Source organism: Globicephala melas, chromosome 14 (assembly GCF_963455315.2).
Source record: "Globicephala melas chromosome 14, mGloMel1.2, whole genome shotgun sequence".
NCBI classification, from domain to species: Eukaryota; Metazoa; Chordata; class Mammalia; order Artiodactyla; family Delphinidae; genus Globicephala; species Globicephala melas.
Window position 1 is genome coordinate 28108866 of NC_083327.1, and position 6697 is coordinate 28115562.

A 6697-nucleotide genomic window follows, 5' to 3' on the forward strand; every position below is an offset into this window, starting at 1 on the left:
ATGCAGCACAGTGAGCAAATTATTATTTCTGAATTGTACATCAACCCAAATCTCCTAAAAGCTCTTTCTTATACCAGCTGCTAAATGATTAATAGTGTTGCATTGATACTTTTCACAAAAGACACTGCTGAATAAGAGAACAGTGTGTCCAAGAAAATGAGTTTGAGGTTCAGGGAAACAAAACACTTTTTCATAGTTTTAAAAGAAACATAGTATTGAGTTATACAGACTATCAGTTTCTCCCAGTAAATAAGCATGTGCCAACCCCAACTTTCTTCACTAGGACATGGCTTAGGAAGTTTATTTTCAGTACTCGGCATATATATTAATATTACATATTAATATAAATTAATATAAAATTATGTTATATATTGTATATATTTTTTTCAATATTTTATATGCTGAGTATTGAAAAATAGATATTTGTATACACACACATACATATGTGATCTTGACTATGTATGTTAGACTGATGGTTTTAATACAGATATCGTTAATAAAAATATTTTCTTTTGAAACTCTACTAGTGATTTGCTTTATGGCTTTTAATGTGCCAACTTTCCATCTCTCCTACTCTTAGCAAGACTGTCTGTTTGTGGTCGGAAACCATGGACTTTTAAGGCATAAAAAACTGGACATGAAACAGAGCTTCACCACTTAGTTGGGTGATCCTAAGGAATTTACTTACCTCCTTTTTATTTATTTACTTTTTAATTAATTTTTATTAGAGTATAGTTGCTTTACAATGTTGTGTTCGTTTCTGCTGTACAGCAAAATGAATCAGCTACACGTACACATATATACCCTCTTATTTGGATTTCCTTCCCATTTAGGTCACCACAGAGCATTGAGTAGAGTTCCCTGTGCTATACAGTAGGTTGTCATTAGTTTTCTATTTCATACATAGTATCAGTCATGTATATATGTTAATCACAATCTCCCAATTCATGCCGCCCCCCTTCCCCCTTCGTATCGATACTAAAATATGGAACACTTTCACGAATTTGCATGTCATTCTTGCGCAGGGGCCATGCTAATCTTCTATGTATTGGTCCAGTTTTAGTATATGTGCTGCTGAAGTGAGTACTACTTACCTCCTTTTTAAACTGTGAATGGTCAGCTTCCTAAACTGAGAAATGACAAAAATTATACCAACCTCATTAGATTGAAAGAGGATGAAATCAAGTCTGCAGGTTTTGCAGTCAGTGATGTAAAATGAAATCACATTTTCTGTAATTCTCCAATTCTAATGGCTCTCTAGCCAACATCTTCTCTAAGAAATTTGCACTTTCAAAAATTTCTTTGGCTCAGACAATACAGAGAATCTCATGTTGTATGTACATTTGCCATTGTAATCCACAACAAACATATTAGCAAATCAAACCTGTTAGAAAATATTTGCATAACATATATCTGATAAAGGACTTTTATCCAAAATATACAAAGGACGTTTAAATCTCAACACTAAGAAAACAAACACAATTTCTTAAATGTGCTAAAGACCTGAAGACACCTCACTGAAGAAGATATACCAGTCACTTGCCCTTGGGCACTAAGAAACCACTACACACCTATTAGAATAACTAATATCCCCATAACTGACAGTAACAGTTGCTGGCAGATGCCTATAAAATCTGATAGTATGCTAGTGCTAAGAAAGAAACAACAACAGATAAGTAATTCAGTATAAGGCAGGTAAGGTGTTCAATCCCAGCCAAATGCAAGAAAGAGTGGCAAAACAAAGTTTGGGAATGGGAAGAATAAGTAGAAAGCTTGCCCCCGCCAGGTGTGACAGTGTACACAGGAAGATGGTGATCAGCACTGTGGAAGCCATCAGAAGCTGGAATAGCCTCAGAGGAAATAACTTTCTGATCATCAGATTTCAAACCCATGAAACGTTTAGAGGAAGGATGGAAAGGAACTTGGCGTGTATCGAGCACTTACTTGTTAATTTGCAAAATCATACTATGAGGAAGGTTATGTTTCCATTTGAAACAGATCAGAAATGGCACTGGTAATAATTAGACAATCTAGAATTTGAGCCAAGCTGCCAATGACTTTATGACTATCAAGCCAAAAACACTGATGATCACACTGACATTCGATGAAATTCTTCTGGTATCCAAGTATGATGGGGTAAGTGTCCTAAGAGCTATTACTAAAATTCTTCCTAATAAGGGGTGTGCCTTTGTTTAAAAACGGAACTTAAGGAACCATTTAGGGAGAAGGTGGGACCTGAGGTTCAGCTGAAATGAGGCTGTAGATGAGAGAGCTAAAGTGGGTCTGGGGTAAGGAGTAGTCAAGAAGAAGGCAGGGAAATTGGAAAAGTGGAAAAGAATGATGGAGGAAAAGAGAGGGTGAAGTCATGTGACAGGCGGATGGTGCCTCGTTACTGAAATAGCCAAGAGACTTTTAAAACCAGGAATATCTTACTTTGATTTTGTAATTGTTTGTATTGCTGCCATGTTCCTTCATCTTTTCAAACCTTTGCCAAATCCATCTACTCAAATGCCTTTGTGTGAGTGGTTTGTTTGGCAAAATTTAAGAAAAGGTATTGACTTTCACATTTAGATCAACATGGTATGAACCAGGGACCACACAACAAAAATGGAAAAACAACCTTTAAAAAGAACAAAGGCAGCAACCAGAACTAGAGAGCAGAAAGAAAGCATATGCCCTCTAGGAAGTCACAAAAATGTTCATAAAGACATTGTGATCTTCAAGAGTGGAAGGTGGATTTTGAGGATTAGAGAGATGCTGACAACCAAGTAGCCCAAGTGATTTGGAGAAATCATTTATGAGTGAACATCCTTGAGGAGGACTTTAAATACCAGATTTATTCCTTAGTAGTAAATCAGAACATTACTATTTTTGAATCACAATTCTTTCTCCTCCACCCAGCAAACTGTCATGTTGAGTTTCTTTATCAGTGTCTGTATGTTGATATCACTCCTAAGCAAGTTTAGGAATTGCCTACAGAATAAGCCAATGAAACATGTTCCTCGTGTAGTCTATATCTCAAATTAAACAGTGAAGTGTTGTTATATATAGAGATGTTGCTATAGAAATGTATAGTTGAAAATGTGCTTCCTGACAGTAATGAAATTGTCTGCTTTTTATTTAAATGTGTTCTGATATGAAAGTAATAATGCACCTTTCAAATAATTCCTTTAAACCTTTCATCAGTTCTTTTCCAGTGATGGCACACCTTTGGAGTAATTAAAACTTTAGCTTTACGTGTCAAACCCAGACAAGTATTGTAGCCTCTAAAAACAGAATTGAATCATTGTGTAAAGACAGCAGTGCCATCAGAGTGGTGGTGTTTGAAAGTGAACCTGTCATGAATTCTAAGTGTGGCGCAAATAAAATCATTCTCTGCTTATGTCAAACCAGGACTCAGATAGCAAGAATACTTAACTATGTTCAATGGGGCTTAATGTTTTGTCAGTCATTTATCTGCACATTGAAAATATCCTGTCAAGCAGAGGTAGACTTTTACTAAAATGAATTCCCTCCAGAGGGAAAGTACCCCATTGCCCAGCTGTAAAGTATCCACAGAGACCCAAGAGATTGTTTGTTTTCCTTTCGTTTTTTAACCAATGGAAACTCTAGTACCCAGAAATGCTCTTCATTATAGTAAATATTTAATAGATTTATTTTTCCAAGGTTAGTTTTCGAAGGATGTGTTTATAACTGGTGTTTAGTGTTTAATAATTAGAAATAAGTATAATAAAGCGCCATCTATTGGGAATGCAAACAACCAACAGACTCAGGTAAATGGTGCTTTAGACATTTTTAATAGGCTGAAAAAAGTTAACCTGTCATTTCAAGAATTTACAGGAAAATTGGACTAAAAATGAGTTTCAAGTGAAGACTGGATATGTCTGTTTACTGATTATAAAAAAGTAAGAAATTATCGAGGACATCAACAGAGGACACAGAGGCCACTACAGAATAGAAAACTATGTGAAAAGAGTAAGGGAAAGGTGATGGAGACTTATTCTTTTTTTTTTTTTTTTCAGTACACGGGCCTCTCACTGTTGTGGCCTCTCCCGTTGCGGAGCACAGGCCCCGGGCGCGCAGGCTCAGCGGCCATGGCTCACGGGCCCAGCCGCTCCGCGGCATGTGGGATCTTCCCGGACCGGAGCATGAACCCGTGTCCCCTGCATCGGCAGGCGGACTCTCAACCACTGCGCCACCAGGGAAGCCCGAGATTTATTCTTTGGTATGCATTTTATTATTTGAGACATTGTAACTGGAAAGGTAAGAGACGAAACTAGCCAGAGGGGGGTCTATGTACATAATTATAAAATCAGAGCGTTAAGGGAGCAAAGGTGAGCTCAGGAGGTGCTGTGGGTAAAAGAATTGTCATTCCATGGATCTCAGAAAATTGTGCTGGGCATGGTAGGTGCTCAGTACACTAACTAAATGAATTCTGAACTTTAGATGAAGGTGAGACTGGATATCCGCAGTTGACCCATGCATACGGATGACAGAATACGATAATATGGACTTTGGTCTCTGGAAGACTTTGGTTTAAACTCTAGTTTTGCATTTTTAACCATGTGAACTTTGTGCCTTTCATCAAGTCACTTGACTTAATTAACTCTGGTTTTCCTTAGGTGTAAAAGAAGGATAGATAACAATAGGAGAAGCTATAAAAGGCTGCTGATAGGACTGATTAGGGTAGTATATGAAAAACATTCAGCAAAGTGATTCGCAAATAGTAACCTCTCAAACAATGGAGGCTTAAAAAGGATTGATGATCTAAATTGTGACTTTAAAAAAAATTTGTATTGAAGTTATTTTAGACCTACAGAAGACTGTGTACAAAGGAAAATAGTACACAGATGTTCCCATATACTAGGGGTCTGTAGACTTCTGTAAAGGGTCAGATAGTAAATATTGTAGGCTTTGTGAGTGAGATGCCTCTATCACAGTTATTCAGTTCTGCCACTGTAGGGTGAAAGCAGCCCTAGACAATAGGTTACACAACGGGCACAGATCCGTTCTAACGAAATTTTACAAAAACTGGTGATGGGCTAGGTTTGGCCCATAGTTTGCAGTTTGCCAACCCTAAACTAAGCTATAGACTTTATTCAGATACCCCCAGTTTTGGCACCAGTGTCCTTTTTCTGTTCCAGGATCCAACCGTGATTGATAGTTACTTGTTGTTTAATTTTCTTCATGGACTTGACACTTCTGAAGAGTACCAGCCATTTTGTAGAATGTCCCTTAATTTAGTTTTTCTTATATTGTTTAATGATTTTACTGAGGTTATGAAATTTTGGAAGAGTACCAAAGAGGTGACATTCCCTTCTCATGGCATCGTACTGGTGTATATGATATCAACTTGACTTATTATTGATGCTGTTAGCTTTGACCAGTGGTTAAGGTGTTGTCTGCCAGTTTTCTCCAATGTAAAAAGTATCGTTTACCCTTCTAAACTCTATTTATCACAAACGAATCACTAAGTCTGGCCCCCTTAAGAGGAGCGGAAACTAAGCTCCACATTTTGGAGGGAGGACTATTGCTATAGACTGAATATTTGTGTCCTCCTAAAATTCATATGTTAAAACCTAAACCCCAATATGAAGATATTAGGAGGTGGGGCCTTCGGGAGATTATGAGGGTGATGCCCTCATCAATAGGATTAGTGATCTTTTAGAGACCTCAGAGAGCTCCCTTCTGCCAATTCACAACTCAAAAAGGGAGGGTGGTGGTCTGGGAGGGGAGGTCTTCTCTGATGTTCCGCTTAAACCTCATTCTTAGGCAGTAACTGTGAAGCTGTGCCTAGATGTTTTGCTTTCACCATTATTCCTGTTCCTTCTCCAGCTGTAATGATGGGTCTAGCACATACTCTTGCCCTTTTCCCAGAGGTGGAGTATTTTTTTTATTCCCCTCCTCATTTTTCTTCTCCCTTCTGCAAAAATCCAGTGCTCCAATGCAACAGTTTTTTTCTGTTCTTCCCTGTGCATATCAACGCTTTTGCTCCATAGATGAAATAGAAAACATGGATCTGGGTGGCCTTTTGTCAGTGACTGCTATTCCCCTCATCCAGTCAGAACCACAGGGAACTGTTCTCAGGATTCTTTATGATCTTCTGTGTGAGCATTTGATGGCTGTCATGGAGAAAAAGCCTACAAAGGGATATAAACTACATATCCTGTGGCCCCCAAAGGCTTCACACTCACACTAGCCCATATGTGGCTTTTAACAACGCCTTCAAAAGAATGTTAGCTCCATGTTCTTACTGGTCAGTATGGTTTTCTGGCAGCATCTACCCAAGTAATCAAATTCCAGGGTCCCATTTTTCCCTCTCTCACCATTTTTTTTGGAGGTAGTTGTTTGCTCTGAAAATTTTAATTTGTAGTTAGTCCATCATTTTTCTTGTTATAAGGGTGGGAGCAATGTCCTTTCCAGCTCTCTACATCTTTGAGCTCTCAGCTGACATTTTAAAAGATCCTTTAAATATATTCAAGGATATTGCTAAGATTAGAGTCTTTATTCAGCTCAAAGAGCATCATGATTTGCAGTGATGCCACAGATATGGAAATAGGTGAGTCCTTATGTTAGCAAGATATAGATTGGCAAGAACTATGATATGAGTATATAAGGATGATTAAAAAATTCAAAATTTAATCACAAATGCTACAACAGATGTTTTGCAAATGTTAATGGCTTAGCTGTTCTGACG

The 6697-nt window shown here is 37.9% G+C and overlaps 1 non-coding gene across 1 annotated transcript; it reads right to left on the reverse strand.

Moving 5' to 3' along the window:
* Window positions 1-980: 980 nt before the first annotated feature.
* Window positions 981-1087, reverse strand: LOC115867025 (U6 spliceosomal RNA). Its single transcript, XR_004044934.1, has one exon. It is a non-coding gene; the product is annotated as a U6 spliceosomal RNA (small nuclear RNA).
* Window positions 1088-6697: the final 5610 nt, after the last annotated feature.